Genomic DNA, 24,024 nt, shown 5'->3' with positions numbered 1-24,024 from the left:
AACAATTAACCCTGTGGGACACTCACTGATTAACAATGAACCCTCTGGGATTCTCACTGATTAACACTGAACCCTATGGGAGTCTCACTGATTAACACTGAACCCTGTGGGAGTCTCACTGATTAACACTGAACCCTGTGGGAGTCTCACTGATTAACACTGAACCCTGTGGGAGTCTCACTGATTAACACTGAACCCTGTGGGAGTCTCACTGATTACCCCTGAACCCTGTGGGAGTTTCACTGATTACCCCTGAATCCTGTGGGAGTCTCACTGATTAACACTGAACCCTATGGGAGTCTCACTGATTAACACTGAACCCTATGGGAGTCCCATTGATTAACACTGAACCCTGTGGGAGTCTCACTGATTTACACTGAACCCTGTGGGAGTCTCACTGATTAACACTGAACCCTATGGGAGTTTCACTGATTAACAATGAACCATGTGGGAGTCTCACTGATTAACACTGAACCATGTGGGAGTCTCACTGATTAACAATTAACCCTGTGGGACACTCACTGATTAACAATGAACCCTGTGGGAGTCTCACTGATTAACACTGAACCCTATGGGAGTCTCACTGATTAACACTGAACCCTGTGGGAGTCTCACTGATTAACACTGAACCCTGTGGGAGTCTCACTGATTAACACTGAACCCTGTGGGAGTCTCACTGATTACCCCTGAACCCAGTGGGAGTTTCACTGATTACCCCTGAACCCTGTGGGAGTCTCACTGATTAACACTGATCCCTATGGGAGTCTCACTGATTAACACTGAACCCTATGGGAGTCTCACTGATTAACACTGAACCCTATGGGAGTCTCATTGATTAACACTGAACCCTATGGGAGTCTCACTGATTAACACTGAACCCTATGGGAGTCTCAATGATTAACACTGAACCCTATGGGAGTCTCACTGATTAACACTTAACCCTATGGGAGTCTCACTGATTAACACTGAACCCTGAGGGAGTCTCACTGATTAACACTCTACCCTATGGGAGTCTCACTAACACTGAACCCTATGGGCGTCTCACTGATTAACACTGAACCCTGTGGGAGTCTCACTGATTAACACTGAATCCTATGGGAGTCTCACTGATTAACACTGAACCCTGTGGGAGTCTCACTGATTAACACTGAACCCTGTGGGAGTCTCACTGATTTACACTGAACCCTGTGGGAGTCTAACTGATTAACACTGAACCCTATGGGAGTTTCACTGATTAACAATGAACCATTTGGGAGTTTCACTGATTAACACTGAACCATGTGGGAGTCTCACTGATTAACAATTAACCCTGTGGGACACTCACTGATTAACAATGAACCCTATGGGAGTCTCACTGATTAACACTGAACCCTATGGGATTCTCACTGATTAACACTTAACCCTATGGGAGTCTCACTGATTAACACTAAACCCTGAGGGAGTCTCACTGATTAACACTGAACCCTAAGGGAGTCTCACTGATTAACACTGAACCCTGAGGGAGTCTCACTGATTAACACTGAACCCTATGGGAGTCTCACTGATTAACACTTAACCCAATGGGAGTCTCACTGATTAACACTGAACCCTGTGGGAGTCTCACTGATTAACACTGAACCCTGTGGGAGTCTCAATGATTACCCCTGAACCCTGTGAGAGTCTCACTGATTAACACTGAACCCTGTGGGAGTCTCACTGATTAACACTGAACCATGTGGGAGTCTCACTGATTAACAATTAACCCTGTGGGACACTCACTGATTAACAATGAACCATGTGGGAGTCTCACTGATTAACACTGAACCCTATGGGAGTCTCACTGATTAACACTGAACCCTGTGGGAGTCTCACTGATTAACACTGAACCCGGTGGGAGTCTCACTGATTACCCCTGAACCCTGTGGGAGTCTCACTGATTAACACTGAACCCTGTGGGAGTCTCACTGATTAACACTGAACCATGTGGGAGTCTCACTGATTAACAATTAACCCTGTGGGACACTCACTGATTAACAATGAACCCTCTGGGATTCTCACTGATTAACACTGAACCCTATGGGAGTCTCACTGATTAACACTGAACCCTGTGGGAGTCTCACTGATTAACACTGAACCCTGTGGGAGTCTCACTGATTAACACTGAACCCTGTGGGAGTCTCACTGATTAACACTGAACCCTGTGGGAGTCTCACTGATTACCCCTGAACCCTGTGGGAGTTTCACTGATTACCCCTGAATCCTGTGGGAGTCTCACTGATTAACACTGAACCCTATGGGAGTCTCACTGATTAACACTGAACCCTATGGGAGTCCCATTGATTAACACTGAACCCTGTGGGAGTCTCACTGATTTACACTGAACCCTGTGGGAGTCTCACTGATTAACACTGAACCCTATGGGAGTTTCACTGATTAACAATGAACCATGTGGGAGTCTCACTGATTAACACTGAACCATGTGGGAGTCTCACTGATTAACAATTAACCCTGTGGGACACTCACTGATTAACAATGAACCCTGTGGGAGTCTCACTGATTAACACTGAACCCTATGGGAGTCTCACTGATTAACACTGAACCCTGTGGGAGTCTCACTGATTAACACTGAACCCTGTGGGAGTCTCACTGATTAACACTGAACCCTGTGGGAGTCTCACTGATTACCCCTGAACCCAGTGGGAGTTTCACTGATTACCCCTGAACCCTGTGGGAGTCTCACTGATTAACACTGATCCCTATGGGAGTCTCACTGATTAACACTGAACCCTATGGGAGTCTCACTGATTAACACTGATCCCTATGGGAGTCTCACTGATTAACACTGAACCCTATGGGAGTCTCACTGATTAACACTGAACCCTATGGGAGTCTCATTGATTAACACTGAACCCTATGGGAGTCTCACTGATTAACACTGAACCCTATGGGAGTCTCAATGATTAACACTGAACCCTATGGGAGTCTCACTGATTAACACTTAACCCTATGGGAGTCTCACTGATTAACACTGAACCCTGAGGGAGTCTCACTGATTAACACTCTACCCTATGGGAGTCTCACTAACACTGAACCCTATGGGCGTCTCACTGATTAACACTGAACCCTGTGGGAGTCTCACTGATTAACACTGAATCCTATGGGAGTCTCACTGATTAACACTGAACCCTGTGGGAGTCTCACTGATTAACACTGAACCCTGTGGGAGTCTCACTGATTAACACTGAACCCTGTGGGAGTCTCACTGATTAACACTGAACCCTGTGGGAGTCTCACTGATTACCCCTGAACCCTGTGGGAGTTTCACTGATTACCCCTGAACCCTGTGGGAGTCTCACTGATTAACACTGAACCCTATGGGAGTCTCACTGATTAACACTGAACCCTATGGGAGTCCCATTGATTAACACTGAACCCTGTGGGAGTCTCACTGATTTACACTGAACCCTGTGGGAGTCTAACTGATTAACACTGAACCCTATGGGAGTTTCACTGATTAACAATGAACCATTTGGGAGTCTCACTGATTAACACTGAACCATGTGGGAGTCTCACTGATTAACAATTAACCCTGTGGGACACTCACTGATTAACAATGAACCCTATGGGAGTCTCACTGATTAACACTGAACCCTATGGGATTCTCACTGATTAACACTTAACCCTATGGGAGTCTCACTGATTAACACTAAACCCTGAGGGAGTCTCACTGATTAACACTGAACCCTAAGGGAGTCTCACTGATTAACACTGAACCCTGAGGGAGTCTCACTGATTAACACTGAACCCTATGGGAGTCTCACTGATTAACACTTAACCCAATGGGAGTCTCACTGATTAACACTGAACCCTGTGGGAGTCTCACTGATTAACACTGAACCCTGTGGGAGTCTCAATGATTACCCCTGAACCCTGTGAGAGTCTCACTGATTAACACTGAACCCTGTGGGAGTCTCACTGATTAACACTGAACCATGTGGGAGTCTCACTGATTAACAATTAACCCTGTGGGACACTCACTGATTAACAATGAACCATGTGGGAGTCTCACTGATTAACACTGAACCCTATGGGAGTCTCACTGATTAACACTGAACCCTGTGGGAGTCTCACTGATTAACACTGAACCCGGTGGGAGTCTCACTGATTACCCCTGAACCCTGTGGGAGTCTCACTGATTAACACTGAACCCTGTGGGAGTCTCACTGATTAACACTGAACCATGTGGGAGTCTCACTGATTAACAATTAACCCTGTGGGACACTCACTGATTAACAATGAACCCTCTGGGATTCTCACTGATTAACACTGAACCCTATGGGAGTCTCACTGATTAACACTGAACCCTGTGGGAGTCTCACTGATTAACACTGAACCCTGTGGGAGTCTCACTGATTAACACTGAACCCTGTGGGAGTCTCACTGATTAACACTGAACCCTGTGGGAGTCTCACTGATTACCCCTGAACCCTGTGGGAGTTTCACTGATTACCCCTGAATCCTGTGGGAGTCTCACTGATTAACACTGAACCCTATGGGAGTCTCACTGATTAACACTGAACCCTATGGGAGTCCCATTGATTAACACTGAACCCTGTGGGAGTCTCACTGATTTACACTGAACCCTGTGGGAGTCTCACTGATTAACACTGAACCCTATGGGAGTTTCACTGATTAACAATGAACCATGTGGGAGTCTCACTGATTAACACTGAACCATGTGGGAGTCTCACTGATTAACAATTAACCCTGTGGGACACTCACTGATTAACAATGAACCCTGTGGGAGTCTCACTGATTAACACTGAACCCTATGGGAGTCTCACTGATTAACACTGAACCCTGTGGGAGTCTCACTGATTAACACTGAACCCTGTGGGAGTCTCACTGATTAACACTGAACCCTGTGGGAGTCTCACTGATTACCCCTGAACCCAGTGGGAGTTTCACTGATTACCCCTGAACCCTGTGGGAGTCTCACTGATTAACACTGATCCCTATGGGAGTCTCACTGATTAACACTGAACCCTATGGGAGTCTCACTGATTAACACTGAACCCTATGGGAGTCTCATTGATTAACACTGAACCCTATGGGAGTCTCACTGATTAACACTGAACCCTATGGGAGTCTCAATGATTAACACTGAACCCTATGGGAGTCTCACTGATTAACACTTAACCCTATGGGAGTCTCACTGATTAACACTGAACCCTGAGGGAGTCTCACTGATTAACACTCTACCCTATGGGAGTCTCACTAACACTGAACCCTATGGGCGTCTCACTGATTAACACTGAACCCTGTGGGAGTCTCACTGATTAACACTGAATCCTATGGGAGTCTCACTGATTAACACTGAACCCTGTGGGAGTCTCACTGATTAACACTGAACCCTATGGGAGTCTCACTGATTAACACTTAACCCTATGGGAGTCTCACTGATTAACACTGAACCCTGTGGGAGTCTCACTGATTAACACTGAACCCTATGGGAGTCTCACTGATTAACACTGAACCCTATGGGAGTCTCACTGATTAACACTGAACCCTATGGGAGTCTCACTGATTAACACTGAACCCTATGGGAGTCTCACTGATTAACACTGAACCCTATGGGAGTCTCACTGATTAACACTTAACCCTATGGGAGTCTCACTGATTAACACTGAACCCTGAGGGAGTCTCACTGATTAACACTGAACCCTATGGGAGTCTCACTGATTAACACTTAACCCTATGGGAGTCTCACTGATTAACACTGAACCCTGTGGGAGTCTCACTGATTAACACTGAACCCGGTGGGAGTCTCACTGATTACCCCTGAACCCTGTGAGAGTCTCACTAATGAACACTGAACCCTGTGGGAGTCTCACTGATTAACACTGAACCATGTGGGAGTTTCACTGATTAACAATTAACCCTGTGGGACACTCACTGATTAACAATGAACCATGTGGGAGTCTCACTGATTAACACTGAACCCTATGGGAGTCTCACTGATTAACACTGAACCCTGTGGGAGTCTCACTGATTAACACTGAACCCTGTGGGAGTCTCACTGATTAACACTGAACCCTGTGGGAGTCTCACTGATTACGCCTGAACCCTGTGGGAGTTTCACTGATTAACACTGAACCCTGTGGGAGTCTGACTGATTAACACTGAACCCTGTGGGAGTCTCACTGATTAACACTGAACCCTGTGGGAGTCTCACTGATTAACACTGAACCCTATGGGAGTCTCACTGATTAACACTGAACCCTGTGGGAGTCTCACTGATTAACACTGAACCCTATGGGAGTCTCACTGATTAACACTGAACCCTATGGGATTCTCACTGATTACCCCTGAACCCAGTGGGAGTTTCACTGATTACCCCTGAACCCTGTGGGAGTCTCACTGATTAACACTGATCCCTATGGGAGTCTCACTGATTAACACTGAACCCTATGGGAGTCTCACTGATTAACACTGAATCCTATGGGAGTCTCATTGATTAACACTGAACCCTATGGGAGTCTCACTGATTAACACTGAACCCTATGGGAGTCTCAATGATTAACACTGAACCCTATGGGAGTCTCACTGATTAACACTTAACCCTATGGGAGTCTCACTGATTAACACTGAACCCTGAGGGAGTCTCACTGATTAACACTCTACCCTATGGGAGTCTCACTAACACTGAACCCTATGGGCGTCTCACTGATTAACACTGAACCCTGTGGGAGTCTCACTGATTAACACTGAATCCTATGGGAGTCTCACTGATTAACACTGAACCCTGTGGGAGTCTCACTGATTAACACTGAACCCTATGGGAGTCTCACTGATTAACACTTAACCCTATGGGAGTCTCACTGATTAACACTGAACCCTGTGGGAGTCTCACTGATTAACACTGAACCCTATGGGAGTCTCACTGATTAACACTGAACCCTATGGGAGTCTCACTGATTAACACTGAACCCTATGGGAGTCTCACTGATTAACACTGAACCCTATGGGAGTCTCACTGATTAACACTGAACCCTATGGGAGTCTCACTGATTAACACTTAACCCTATGGGAGTCTCACTGATTAACACTGAACCCTGAGGGAGTCTCACTGATTAACACTGAACCCTATGGGAGTCTCACTGATTAACACTTAACCCTATGGGAGTCTCACTGATTAACACTGAACCCTGTGGGAGTCTCACTGATTAACACTGAACCCGGTGGGAGTCTCACTGATTACCCCTGAACCCTGTGAGAGTCTCACTAATGAACACTGAACCCTGTGGGAGTCTCACTGATTAACACTGAACCATGTGGGAGTTTCACTGATTAACAATTAACCCTGTGGGACACTCACTGATTAACAATGAACCATGTGGGAGTCTCACTGATTAACACTGAACCCTATGGGAGTCTCACTGATTAACACTGAACCCTGTGGGAGTCTCACTGATTAACACTGAACCCTGTGGGAGTCTCACTGATTAACACTGAACCCTGTGGGAGTCTCACTGATTACGCCTGAACCCTGTGGGAGTTTCACTGATTAACACTGAACCCTGTGGGAGTCTGACTGATTAACACTGAACCCTGTGGGAGTCTCACTGATTAACACTGAACCCTGTGGGAGTCTCACTGATTAACACTGAACCCTATGGGAGTCTCACTGATTAACACTGAACCCTGTGGGAGTCTCACTGATTAACACTGAACCCTATGGGAGTCTCACTGATTAACACTGAACCCTATGGGATTCTCACTGATTAACACTTAACCCTATGGGAGTCTCACTGATTAACACTGAACCCTGAGGGAGTCTCACTGATTAACACTGAACCCTAAGGGAGTCTCACTGATTAACACTGAACCCTGAGGGAGTCTCACTGATTAACACTGAACCCTATGGGAGTCTCACTGATTAACACTTAACCCTATGGGAGTCTCACTGATTAACACTGAACCCTGTGGGAGTCTCACTGATTAACACTGAACCCTGTGGGAGTCTCACTGATTAACACTGAACCCTATGGGAGTCTCACTGATTAACACTGAACCCTGTGGGAGTCTCACTGATTAACACTGAACCCTATGGGAGTCTCACTGATTAACACTGAACCCTATGGGATTCTCACTGATTAACACTTAACCCTATGGGAGTCTCACTGATTAACACTGAACCCTGAGGGAGTCTCACTGATTAACACTGAACCCTAAGGTAGTCTCACTGATTAACACTGAACCCTGAGGGAGTCTCACTGATTAACACTGAACCCTATGGGAGTCTCACTGATTAACACTGAACCCTATGGGATTCTCACTGATGAACACTGAACCCTATGGGAGTCTCACTGATTAACACTGAACCCTGTGGGAGTCTCACTGATTAACACTGAACCCTGTGGGAGTCTCACTGATTAACACTGAACCCTGTGGGAGTCTCACTGATTACCCCTGAACCCTGTGGGAGTCTCACTGATTAACACTGAACCCTATGGGAGTCTCACTGATTAACACTTAACCCTATGGGAGTCTCACTGATTAACACTGAACCCTGTGGGAGTCTCACTGATTAACACTGAACCCTGTGGGAGTCTCAATGATTACCCCTGAACCCTGTGAGAGTCTCACTGATTAACACTGAACCCTGTGGGAGTCTCACTGATTAACACTGAACCATGTGGGAGTCTCACTGATTAACAATTAACCCTATGGGAGTCTCACTGATTAACACTTAACCCTATGGGAGTCTCACTGATTAACACTGAACCCTGAGGGAGTCTCACTGATTAATACTGAACCCTATGGGAGTCTCACTGATTAACACTTAAGCCTATGGGAGTCTCACTGATTAACACTGAACCCTGTGGGAGTCTCACTGATTAACACTGAACCCTGAGGGAGTCTCACTGATTAACACTGAACCCTATGGGAGTCTCACTGATTAACACTTAACCCTATGGGAGTCTCACTGATTAACACTGAACCCTGTGGGAGTCTCACTGATTAACACTGAACCCTGTGGGAGTCTCACTGATTAACACTGAACCATGTGGGAGTCTCACTGATTAACAATTAACCCTGTGGGACACTCACTGATTAACAATGAACCATGTGGGAGCCTCACTGATTAACACTGAACCCTATGGGAGTCTCACTGATTAACACTGAACCCTGTGGGAGTCTCACTGATTAGCACTGAACCCTGTGGGAGTCTCACTGATTAACACTGAACCCTGTGGGAGTCTCACTGATTAGCACTGAACCCTGTGGGAGTCTTGCTGATTAACACTGAACCCTATGGGAGTCTCACTGATTAACACTGAACCCTGTGGGAGTCTCACTGATTAACACTGAACCCTATGGGAGTCTCAATGATTAACACTGAACCCTATGGGAGTCTCACTGATTAACACTTAACCCTATGGGAGTCTCACTGATTAACACTGAACCCTGAGGGAGTCTCACTGATTAACACTGAACCCTATGGGAGTCTCACTGATTGACACTTAACCCTATGGGAGTCTCACTGATTAACACTGAACCCTATGGGAGTCTCACTGATTAACACTGAACCCTGTGGGAGTCTCACTGATTAACACTGAACCCTATGGGAGTCTCACTGATTAACACTGAACCCTGTGGGAGTCTCACTGATTAACACTGAACCCTATGGGAGTCTCACTGATTAACACTTAACCCTATGGGAGTCTCACTGATTAACACTGAACCCTGTGGGGGTCTCACTGATTAACACTGAACCCTATGGGAGTCTCACTGATTAACACTGAACCCTATGGGAGTCTCACTGATTAACACTGAACCCTATGGGAGTCTCAATGATTAACACTGAACCCTATGGGAGTCTCACTGATTAACACTTAACCCTATGGGAGTCTCACTGATTAACACTGAACCCTGAGGGAGTCTCACTGATTAACACTCTACCCTATGGGAGTCTCACTGATTAACACTGAACCCTATGGGCGTCTCACTGATTAACACTGAACCCTGTGGGAGTCTCACTGATTAACACTGAATCCTATGGGAGTCTCACTGATTAACACTGAACCCTGTGGGAGTCTCACTGATTAACACTGAACCCTATGGGAGTCTCACTGATTAACACTTAACCCTATGGGAGTCTCACTGATTAACACTGAACCCTGTGGGAGTCTCACTGATTAACACTGAACCCTATGGGAGTCTCACTGATTAACACTGAACCCTATGGGAGTCTCACTGATTAACACTGAACCCTATGGGAGTCTCACTGATTAACACTGAACCCTATGGGAGTCTCACTGATTAACACTGAACCCTATGGGAGTCTCACTGATTAACACTTAACCCTATGGGAGTCTCACTGATTAACACTGAACCCTGAGGGAGTCGCACTGATTAACACTGAACCCTATGGGAGTCTCACTGATTAACACTTAACCCTATGGGAGTCTCACTGATTAACACTGAACCCTGTGGGAGTCTCACTGATTAACACTGAACCCGGTGGGAGTCTCACTGATTACCCCTGAACCCTGTGAGAGTCTCACTAATGAACACTGAACCCTGTGGGAGTCTCACTGATTAACACTGAACCATGTGGGAGTTTCACTGATTAACAATTAACCCTGTGGGACACTCACTGATTAACAATGAACCATGTGGGAGTCTCACTGATTAACACTGAACCCTATGGGAGTCTCACTGATTAACACTGAACCCTGTGGGAGTCTCACTGATTAACACTGAACCCTGTGGGAGTCTCACTGATTAACACTGAACCCTGTGGGAGTCTCACTGATTACCCCTGAACCCTGTGGGAGTTTCACTGATTAACACTGAACCCTGTGGGAGTCTGACTGATTAACACTGAACCCTGTGGGAGTCTCACTGATTAACACTGAACCCTGTGGGAGTCTCACTGATTAACACTGAACCCTATGGGAGTCTCACTGATTAACACTGAACCCTGTGGGAGTCTCACTAATTAACACTGAACCCTATGGGAGTCTCACTGATTAACACTGAACCCTATGGGATTCTCACTGATTAACACTTAACCCTATGGGAGTCTCACTGATTAACACTGAACCCTGAGGGAGTCTCACTGATTAACACTGAACCCTAAGGGAGTCTCACTGATTAACACTGAACCCTGAGGGAGTCTCACTGATTAACACTGAACCCTATGGGAGTCTCACTGATTAACACTTAACCCTATGGGAGTCTCACTGATTAACACTGAACCCTGTGGGAGTCTCACTGATTAACACTGAACCCTGTGGGAGTCTCACTGATTAACACTGAACCCTATGGGAGTCTCACTGATTAACACTGAACCCTGTGGGCGTCTCACTGATTAACACTGAACCCTATGGGAGTCTCACTGATTAACACTGAACCCTATGGGATTCTCACTGATTAACACTTAACCCTATGGGAGTCTCACTGATTAACACTGAACCCTGAGGGAGTCTCACTGATTAACACTGAACCCTGAGGGAGTCTCACTGATTAACACTCTACCCTATGGGAGTCTCACTGATTAACACTGAACCCTATGGGCGTCTCACTGATTAACACTGAACCCTGTGGGAGTCTCACTGATTAACACTGAATCCTATGGGAGTCTCACTGATTAACACTGAACCCTGTGGGAGTCTCACTGATTAACACTGAACCCTATGGGAGTCTCACTGATTAACACTTAACCCTATGGGAGTCTCACTGATTAACACTGAACCCTGTGGGAGTCTCACTGATTAACACTGAACCCTATGGGAGTCTCACTGATTAACACTGAACCCTATGGGAGTCTCACTGATTAACACTGAACCCTATGGGAGTCTCACTGATTAACACTGAACCCTATGGGAGTCTCACTGATTAACACTGAACCCTATGGGAGTCTCACTGATTAACACTTAACCCTATGGGAGTCTCACTGATTAACACTGAACCCTGAGGGAGTCGCACTGATTAACACTGAACCCTATGGGAGTCTCACTGATTAACACTTAACCCTATGGGAGTCTCACTGATTAACACTGAACCCTGTGGGAGTCTCACTGATTAACACTGAACCCGGTGGGAGTCTCACTGATTACCCCTGAACCCTGTGAGAGTCTCACTAATGAACACTGAACCCTGTGGGAGTCTCACTGATTAACACTGAACCATGTGGGAGTTTCACTGATTAACAATTAACCCTGTGGGACACTCACTGATTAACAATGAACCATGTGGGAGTCTCACTGATTAACACTGAACCCTATGGGAGTCTCACTGATTAACACTGAACCCTGTGGGAGTCTCACTGATTAACACTGAACCCTGTGGGAGTCTCACTGATTAACACTGAACCCTGTGGGAGTCTCACTGATTACCCCTGAACCCTGTGGGAGTTTCACTGATTAACACTGAACCCTGTGGGAGTCTGACTGATTAACACTGAACCCTGTGGGAGTCTCACTGATTAACACTGAACCCTGTGGGAGTCTCACTGATTAACACTGAACCCTATGGGAGTCTCACTGATTAACACTGAACCCTGTGGGAGTCTCACTAATTAACACTGAACCCTATGGGAGTCTCACTGATTAACACTGAACCCTATGGGATTCTCACTGATTAACACTTAACCCTATGGGAGTCTCACTGATTAACACTGAACCCTGAGGGAGTCTCACTGATTAACACTGAACCCTAAGGGAGTCTCACTGATTAACACTGAACCCTGAGGGAGTCTCACTGATTAACACTGAACCCTATGGGAGTCTCACTGATTAACACTTAACCCTATGGGAGTCTCACTGATTAACACTGAACCCTGTGGGAGTCTCACTGATTAACACTGAACCCTGTGGGAGTCTCACTGATTAACACTGAACCCTATGGGAGTCTCACTGATTAACACTGAACCCTGTGGGCGTCTCACTGATTAACACTGAACCCTATGGGAGTCTCACTGATTAACACTGAACCCTATGGGATTCTCACTGATTAACACTTAACCCTATGGGAGTCTCACTGATTAACACTGAACCCTGAGGGAGTCTCACTGATTAACACTGAACCCTAAGGGAGTCTCACTGATTAACTCTGAACCCTGAGGGAGTCTCACTGATTAACACTGAACCCTATGGGAGTCTCACTGATTAACACTTAACCCTATGGGAGTCTCACTGATTAACACTGAACCCTGTGGGAGTCTCACTGATTAACACTGAACCCTGTGGGAGTCTCACTGATTAACACTGAACCCTATGGGAGTCTCACTGATTAACACTGAACCCTATGGGAGTCTCACTGATTAACACTGAACCCTGTGGGAGTCTCACTGATTAACACTGAACCATGTGGGAGTCTCACTGATTAACAATTAACCCTGTGGGACACTCACTGATTAACAATGAACCATGTGGGAGTCTCACTGATTAACACTGAACCCTGTGGGAGTCTCACTGATTAACACTGAACCATGTGGGAGTCTCACTGATTAACAATTAACCCTGTGGGACACTCACTGATTAACACTGAACCCTGTGGGAGTCTCACTGATTAACACTGAACCCTGTGGGAGTCTCACTGATTACCCCTGAACCCTGTGGGAGTCTCACTGATTAACACTGAACCCTGTGGGAGTCTCACTGATTAACACTGAACCATGTGGGAGTCTCACTGATTAACAATTAACCCTGTGGGACACTCACTGATTAACAATGAACCCTGTGGGAGTCTCACTGATTAACACTGAACCCTATGGGAGTCTCACTGATTAACACTGAACCCTGTGGGAGTCTCACTGATTAACACTGAACCCTGTGGGAGTCTCACTGATTAACACTGAACCCTGTGGGAGTCTCACTGATTAACACTGAACCCTGTGGGAGTCTCACTGATTACCCCTGAACCCTGTGGGAGTTTCACTGATTACCCCTGAACCCTGTGGGAGTCTCACTGATTAACACTGAACCCTATGGGAGTCTCACTGATTAACACTGAACCCTATGGGAGTCCCATTGATTAACACTGAACCCTGTGGGAGTCTCACTGATTTACACTGAACCCTGTGGGAGTCTAACTGATTAACACTGAACCCTATGGGAGTTTCACTGATTAACAATGAACCATTTGGGAGTCTCACTGATTAACACTGAACCATGTGGGAGTCTCACTGATTAACAATTAACCCTGTGGGACACTCACTGATTAACAATGAACCCTATGGGAGTTTCACTGATTAACACTGAACCCTATGGGATTCTCACTGATTAACACTTAACCCTATGGGAGTCTCACTGATTAACACTAAACCCTGAGGGAGTCTCACTGATTAACACTGAACCCTAAGGGAGTCTCACTGATTAACACTGAACCCTGAGGGAGTCTCACTGATTAACACTGAACCCTATGGGAGTCTCACTGATTAACACTTAACCCAATGGGAGTCTCACTGATTAACACTGAACCCTGTGGGAGTCTCACTGATTAACACTGAACCCTGTGGGAGTCTCAATGATTACCCCTGAACCCTGTGAGAGTCTCACTGATTAACACTGAACCCTGTGGGAGTCTCACTGATTAACACTGAACCATGTGGGAGTCTCACTGATTAACAATTAACCCTGTGGGACACTCACTGATTAACAATGAACCATGTGGGAGTCTCACTGATTAACACTGAACCCTATGGGAGTCTCACTGATTAACACTGAACCCTGTGGGAGTCTCACTGATTAACACTGAACCCGGTGGGAGTCTCACTGATTACCCCTGAACCCTGTGGGAGTCTCACTGATTAACACTGAACCCTGTGGGAGTCTCACTGATTAACACTGAACCATGTGGGAGTCTCACTGATTAACAATTAACCCTGTGGGACACTCACTGATTAACAATGAACCCTCTGGGATTCTCACTGATTAACACTGAACCCTATGGGAGTCTCACTGATTAACACTGAACCCTGTGGGAGTCTCACTGATTAACACTGAACCCTGTGGGAGTCTCACTGATTAACACTGAACCCTGTGGGAGTCTCACTGATTAACACTGAACCCTGTGGGAGTCTCACTGATTACCCCTGAACCCTGTGGGAGTTTCACTGATTACCCCTGAATCCTGTGGGAGTCTCATTGATTAACACTGAACCCTATGGGAGTCTCACTGATTAACACTGAACCCTATGGGAGTCCCATTGATTAACACTGAACCCTGTGGGAGTCTCACTGATTTACACTGAACCCTGTGGGAGTCTCACTGATTAACACTGAACCCTATGGGAGTTTCACTGATTAACAATGAACCATGTGGGAGTCTCACTGATTAACACTGAACCATGTGGGAGTCTCACTGATTAACAATTAACCCTGTGGGACACTCACTGATTAACAATGAACCCTGTGGGAGTCTCACTGATTAACACTGAACCCTATGGGAGTCTCACTGATTAGCACTGAACCATGTGGGAGTTTCACTGATTAACAATTAACCCTGTGGGACACTCACTGATTAACAATGAACCATGTGGGAGTCTCACTGATTAACACTGAACCCTATGGGAGTCTCACTGATTAACACTGAACCCTGTGGGAGTCTCACTGATTAACACTGAACCCTGTGGGAGTCTCACTGATTAACACTGAACCCTGTGGGAGTCTCACTGATTACGCCTGAACCCTGTGGGAGTTTCACTGATTAACACTGAACCCTGTGGGAGTCTGACTGATTAACACTGAACCCTGTGGGAGTCTCACTGATTAACACTGAACCCTGTGGGAGTCTCACTGATTAACACTGAACCCTATGGGAGTCTCACTGATTAACACTGAACCCTGTGGGAGTCTCACTGATTAACACTGAACCCTATGGGAGTCTCACTGATTAACACTGAACCCTATGGGATTCTCACTGATTAACACTTAACCCTATGGGAGTCTCACTGATTAACACTGAACCCTGAGGGAGTCTCACTGATTAACACTGAACCCTAAGGGAGTCTCACTGATTAACACTGAACCCTGAGGGAGTCTCACTGATTAACACTGAACCCTATGGGAGTCTCACTGATTAACACTTAACCCTATGGGAGTCTCACTGATTAACACTGAACCCTGTGGGAGTCTCACTGATTAACACTGAACCCTGTGGGAGTCTCACTGATTAACACTGAACCCTATGGGAGTCTCACTGATTAACACTGAACCCTGTGGGAGTCTCACTGATTAACACTGAACCCTATGGGAGTCTCACTGATTAACACTGAACCCTATGGGATTCTCACTGATTAACACTTAACCCTATGGGAGTCTCACTGATTAACACTGAACCCTGAGGGAGTCTCACTGATTAACACTGAACCCTAAGGGAGTCTCACTGATTAACACTGAACCCTGAGGGAGTCTCACTGATTAACACTGAACCCTATGGGAGTCTCACTGATTAACACTGAACCCTATGGGATTCTCACTGATTAACACTGAACCCTATGGGAGTCTCACTGATTAACACTGAACCCTGTGGGAGTCTCACTGATTAACACTGAACCCTGTGGGAGTCTCACTGATTAACACTGAACCCTGTGGGAGTCTCACTGATTACCCCTGAACCCTGTGGGAGTCTCACTGATTAACACTGAACCCTATGGGAGTCTCACTGATTAACACTTAACCCTATGGGAGTCTCACTGATTAACACTGAACCCTGTGGGAGTCTCACTGATTAACACTGAACCCTGTGGGAGTCTCAATGATTACCCCTGAACCCTGTGAGAGTCTCACTGATTAACACTGAACCCTGTGGGAGTCTCACTGATTAACACTGAACCATGTGGGAGTCTCACTGATTAACAATTAACCCTATGGGAGTCTCACTGATTAACACTTAACCCTATGGGAGTCTCACTGATTAACACTGAACCCTGAGGGAGTCTCACTGATTAATACTGAACCCTATGGGAGTCTCACTGATTAACACTTAACCCTATGGGAGTCTCACTGATTAACACTGAACCCTGTGGGAGTCTCACTGATTAACACTGAACCCTGAGGGAGTCTCACTGATTAACACTGAACCCTATGGGAGTCTCACTGATTAACACTTAACCCTATGGGAGTCTCACTGATTAACACTGAACCCTGTGGGAGTCTCACTGATTAACACTGAACCCTGTGGGAGTCTCACTGATTAACACTGAACCATGTGGGAGTCTCACTGATTAACAATTAACCCTGTGGGACACTCACTGATTAACAATGAACCATGTGGGAGCCTCACTGATTAACACTGAACCCTATGGGAGTCTCACTGATTAACACTGAACCCTGTGGGAGTCTCACTGATTAGCACTGAACCCTGTGGGAGTCTCACTGATTAACACTGAACCCTGTGGGAGTCTCACTGATTAGCACTGAACCCTGTGGGAGTCTTGCTGATTAACACTGAACCCTATGGGAGTCTCACTGATTAACACTGAACCCTGTGGGAGTCTCACTGATTAACACTGAACCCTATGGGAGTCTCAATGATTAACACTGAACCCTATGGGAGTCTCACTGATTAACACTTAACCCTATGGGAGTCTCACTGATTAACACTGAACCCTGAGGGAGTCTCACTGATTAACACTGAACCCTATGGGAGTCTCACTGATTGACACTTAACCCTATGGGAGTCTCACTGATTAACACTGAACCCTATGGGAGTCTCACTGATTAACACTGAACCCTGTGGGAGTCTCACTGATTAACACTGAACCCTATGGGAGTCTCACTGATTAACACTGAACCCTGTGGGAGTCTCACTGATTAACACTGAACCCTATGGGAGTCTCACTGATTAACACTTAACCCTATGGGAGTCTCACTGATTAACACTGAACCCTGTGGGGGTCTCACTGATTAACACTGAACCCTATGGGAGTCTCACTGATTAACACTGAACCCTATGGGAGTCTCACTGATTAACACTGAACCCTATGGGAGTCTCAATGATTAACACTGAACCCTATGGGAGTCTCACTGATTAACACTTAACCCTATGGGAGTCTCACTGATTAACACTGAACCCTGAGGGAGTCTCACTGATTAACACTCTACCCTATGGGAGTCTCACTGATTAACACTGAACCCTATGGGCGTCTCACTGATTAACACTGAACCCTGTGGGAGTCTCACTGATTAACACTGAATCCTATGGGAGTCTCACTGATTAACACTGAACCCTGTGGGAGTCTCACTGATTAACACTGAACCCTATGGGAGTCTCACTGATTAACACTTAACCCTATGGGAGTCTCACTGATTAACACTGAACCCTGTGGGAGTCTCACTGATTAACACTGAACCCTATGGGAGTCTCACTGATTAACACTGAACCCTATGGGAGTCTCACTGATTAACACTGAACCCTATGGGAGTCTCACTGATTAACACTGAACCCTATGGGAGTCTCACTGATTAACACTGAACCCTATGGGAGTCTCACTGATTAACACTTAACCCTATGGGAGTCTCACTGATTAACACTGAACCCTGAGGGAGTCTCACTGATTAACACTGAACCCTATGGGAGTCTCACTGATTAACACTTAACCCTATGGGAGTCTCACTGATTAACACTGAACCCTGTGGGAGTCTCACTGATTAACACTTAACCCTGTGGGAGTCTCACTGATTAACACTGAACCCTGTGGGAGTCTCACTGATTAACACTTAACCCTATGGGAGTCTCACTGATTAACACTGAACCCTGAGGGAGTCTCACTGATTAATACTGAACCCTGTGGGAGTCTCACTGATTAACACTGAACCCTGTGGGAGTCTCACTGATTACCCCTGAACCCTGTGGGAGTTTCACTGATTAACACTGAACCCTGTGGGAGTCTGACTGATTAACACTGAACCCTGTGGGAGTCTCACTGATTAACACTGAACCCTGTGGGAGTCTCACTGATTAACACTGAACCCTATGGGAGTCTCACTGATTAACACTGAACCCTGTGGGAGTCTCACTAATTAACACTGAACCCTATGGGAGTCTCACTGATTAACACTGAACCCTATGGGATTCTCACTGATTAACACTTAACCCTATGGGAGTCTCACTGATTAACACTGAACCCTGAGGGAGTCTCACTGATTAACACTGAACCCTAAGGGAGTCTCACTGATTAACACTGAACCCTGAGGGAGTCTCACTGATTAACACTGAACCCTATGGGAGTCTCACTGATTAACACTTAACCCTATGGGAGTCTCACTGATTAACACTGAACCCTGTGGGAGTCTCACTGATTAACACTGAACCCTGTGGGAGTCTCACTGATTAACACTGAACCCTATGGGAGTCTCACTGATTAACACTGAACCCTGTGGGCGTCTCACTGATTAACACTGAACCCTATGGGAGTCTCACTGATTAACACTGAACCCTATGGGATTCTCACTGATTAACACTTAACCCTATGGGAGTCTCACTGATTAACACTGAACCCTGAGGGAGTCTCACTGATTAACACTGAACCCTAAGGGAGTCTCACTGATTAACTCTGAACCCTGAGGGAGTCTCACTGATTAACACTGAACCCTATGGGAGTCTCACTGATTAACACTTAACCCTATGGGAGTCTCACTGATTAACACTGAACCCTGTGGGAGTCTCACTGATTAACACTGAACCCTGTGGGAGTCTCACTGATTAACACTGAACCCTATGGGAGTCTCACTGATTAACACTGAACCCTATGGGAGTCTCACTGATTAACACTGAACCCTGTGGGAGTCTCACTGATTAACACTGAACCATGTGGGAGTCTCACTGATTAACAATTAACCCTGTGGGACACTCACTGATTAACAATGAACCCTGTGGGAGTCTCACTGATTAACACTGAACCCTATGGGAGTCTCACTGATTAACACTGAACCCTGTGGGAGTCTCACTGATTAACACTGAACCCTGTGGGAGTCTCACTGATTAACACTGAACCCTGTGGGAGTCTCACTGATTAACACTGAACCCTGTGGGAGTCTCACTGATTACCCCTGAACCCTGTGGGAGTTTCACTGATTACCCCTGAACCCTGTGGGAGTCTCACTGATTAACACTGAACCCTATGGGAGTCTCACTGATTAACACTGAACCCTATGGGAGTCCCATTGATTAACACTGAACCCTGTGGGAGTCTCACTGATTTACTCTGAACCCTGTGGGAGTCTAACTGATTAACACTGAACCCTATGGGAGTTTCACTGATTAACAATGAACCATTTGGGAGTCTCACTGATTAACACTGAACCATGTGGGAGTCTCACTGTTTAACAATTAACCCTGTGGGACACTCACTGATTAACAATGAACCCTATGGGAGTTTCACTGATTAACACTGAACCCTATGGGATTCTCACTGATTAACACTTAACCCTATGGGAGTCTCACTGATTAACACTAAACCCTGAGGGAGTCTCACTGATTAACACTGAACCCTAAGGGAGTCTCACTGATTAACACTGAACCCTGAGGGAGTCTCACTGATTAACACTGAACCCTATGGGAGTCTCACTGATTAACACTTAACCCAATGGGAGTCTCACTGATTAACACTGAACCCTGTGGGAGTCTCACTGATTAACACTGAACCCTGTGGGAGTCTCAATGATTACCCCTGAACCCTGTGAGAGTCTCACTGATTAACACTGAACCCTGTGGGAGTCTCACTGATTAACACTGAACCATGTGGGAGTCTCACTGATTAACAATTAACCCTGTGGGACACTCACTGATTAACAATGAACCATGTGGGAGTCTCACTGATTAACACTGAACCCTATGGGAGTCTCACTGATTAACACTGAACCCTGTGGGAGTCTCACTGATTAACACTGAACGCGGTGGGAGTCTCACTGATTACCCCTGAACCCTGTGGGAGTCTCACTGATTAACACTGAACCCTGTGGGAGTCTCACTGATTAACACTGAACCATGTGGGAGTCTCACTGATTAACAATTAACCCTGTGGGACACTCACTGATTAACAATGAACCCTCTGGGATTCTCACTGATTAACACTGAACCCTATGGGAGTCTCACTGATTAACACTGAACCCTGTGGGAGTCTCACTGATTAACACTGAACCCTGTGGGAGTCTCACTGATTAACACTGAACCCTGTGGGAGTCTCACTGATTAACACTGAACCCTGTGGGAGTCTCACTGATTACCCCTGAACCCTGTGGGAGTTTCACTGATTACCCCTGAATCCTGTGGGAGTCTCATTGATTAACATTGAACCCTATGGGAGTCTCACTGATTAACACTGAACCCTATGGGAGTCCCATTGATTAACACTGAACCCTGTGGGAGTCTCACTGATTTACACTGAACCTTGTGGGAGTCTCACTGATTAACACTGAACCCTATGGGAGTTTCACTGATTAACAATGAACCATGTGGGAGTCTCACTGATTAACACTGAACCATGTGGGAGTCTCACTGATTAACAATTAACCCTGTGGGACACTCACTGATTAACAATGAAACCTGTGGGAGTCTCACTGATTAACACTGAACCCTATGGGAGTCTCACTGATTAGCACTGAACCCTGTGGGAGTCTCACTGATTAACACTGAACCCTGTGGGAGTCTCACTGATTAACACTGAACCCTGTGGGAGTCTCACTGATTACCCCTGAACCCAGTGGGAGTTTCACTGATTACCCCTGAACCCTGTGGGAGTCTCACTGATTAACACTGATCCCTATGGGAGTCTCACTGATTAACACTGAACCCTATGGGAGTCCCATTGATTAACACTGAACCCTGTGGGAGTCTCACTGATTTACACTGAACCCTGTGGGAGTCTCACTGATTAACACTGAACCCTATGGGAGTTTCACTGATTAACAATGAACCATGTGGGAGTCTCACTGATTAACACTGAACCCTATGGGAGTCTCACTGATTAACGCTGAACCCTGTGGGAGTCTCACTGATTAACACTGAACCCAGTGGGAGTCTCACTGATTAACACTGAACCCTGTGGGAGTCTCACTGATTAACACTGAACCCTGTGGGAGTCTCACTGATTACCCCTGAACCCTGTGGGAGTTTCACTGATTAACACTGAACCCTGTGGGAGTCTGACTGATTAACACTGAACCCTGTGGGAGTCTCACTGATTAACACTGAACCCTGTGGGAGTATCACTGATTAACACTGAACCCTATGGGAGTCTCACTGATTAACACTGAACCCTGTGGGAGTCTAACTGATTAACACTGAACCCTATGGGAGTCTCAATGATTAACACTGAACCCTATGGGAGTCTCACTGATTAACACTTAACCCTATGGGAGTCTCACTGATTAACACTGAACCCTGAGGGAGTCTCACTGATTAACACTGAACCCTATGGGAGTCTCACTGATTAACACTTAACCCTATGGGAGTCTCACTGATTAACACTGAACCCTATGGGAGTCTGACTGATTAACACTGAACCCTGTGGGAGTCTCACTGATTAACACTGAACCCTATGGGAGTCTCACTGATTAACACTGAATCCTTTGGGAGTCTCACTGATTAACACTGAACCCTATGGGAGTCTCACTGATTAACACTTAACCCTATGGGAGTCTCACTGATTAACACTGAACCCTGTGGGAGTCTCACTGATTAACACTGAACCCTATGGGAGTCTCACTGATTAACACTGAACCCTATGGGAGTTTCACTGATTAACACTGAACCCTATGGGAGTCTCACTGATTAACACTGAACCCTATGGGAGTCTCACTGATTAACAATTAACCCTGTGGGACACTCACTGATTAACAATGAACCATGTGGGAGTCTCACTGATTAACACTGAACCCTATGGGAGTCTCACTGATTAACACTGAACCCTGTGGGAGTCTCAGTGATTAACACTGAACCCTGTGGGAGTCTCACTGATTAAGACTGAACCCTGTGGGAGTCTCACTGATTACCCCTGAACCCTGTGGGAGTTTCACTGATTAACACTGAACCCTGTGGGAGTCTGACTGATTAACACTGAACCCTGTGGGAGTCTCACTGATTAACACTGAACCCTGTGGGAGTCTCACTGATTAACACTGAACCCTATGGGAGTCTCACTGATTAACACTGAACCCTGTGGGAGTCTAACTGATTAACACTGAACCCTGTGGGAGTCTCACTGATTAACACTGAACCCTATGGGAGTCTCACTGATTAACACTGCACCCTATGGGAGTCTCACTGATTAACACTTAACCCTATGTAAGTCTCACTGATTAACACTGAACCCTGAGGGAGTCTCACTGATTAACACTGAACCCTATGGGAGTCTCACTGATTAACACTTAACCCTATGGGAGTCTCACTGATTAACAATTAACCCTGTGGGACACTCACTGATTAACAATGAACCATGTGGGAGCCTCACTGATTAACACTGAACCCTATGGGAGTCTCACTGATTATCACTGAACCCTGTGGGAGTCTCACTGATTAACACTGAACCCTGTGGGAGTCTCACTGATTAACACTGAACCCTGTGGGAGTCTCACTCATTACCCCTGAACCCTGTGGGAGTTTCACTGATTAACACTGAACCCTGTGGGAGTCTGACTGATTAACACTGCACCCTGTGGGAGTCTCACTGATTAACACTGAACCCTGTGGGAGTCTCACTGATTAACACTGAACCCTATGGGAGTCTCACTGATTAACACTGAACCCTGTGGGAGTCTCACTGATTAACACTGAACCCTATGGGAGTCTCAATGATTAACACTGAACCCTATGGGAGTCTCACTGATTAACACTTAACCCTATGGGAGTCTCACTGATTAACACTGAACCCTGAGGGAGTCTCACTGATTAACACTGAACCCTATGGGAGTCTCACTGATTAACACTTAACCCTATGGGAGTCTCACTGATTAACACTGAACCCTATGGGAGTCTCACTGATTAACACTGAACCCTGTGGGAGTATCACTGATTAACACTGAACCCTGT

Source organism: Petromyzon marinus, chromosome 56, assembly GCF_048934315.1.
Source record: "Petromyzon marinus isolate PM22_M1 ecotype Great Lakes invasive population chromosome 56, UKy_Petmar_22M1.pri1.0, whole genome shotgun sequence".
Taxonomy (NCBI): Eukaryota; Metazoa; Chordata; class Hyperoartia; order Petromyzontiformes; family Petromyzontidae; genus Petromyzon; species Petromyzon marinus.
The sequence above is the reverse complement of the archived record's forward strand: the minus strand, read 5'-3'. Positions refer to the sequence as shown.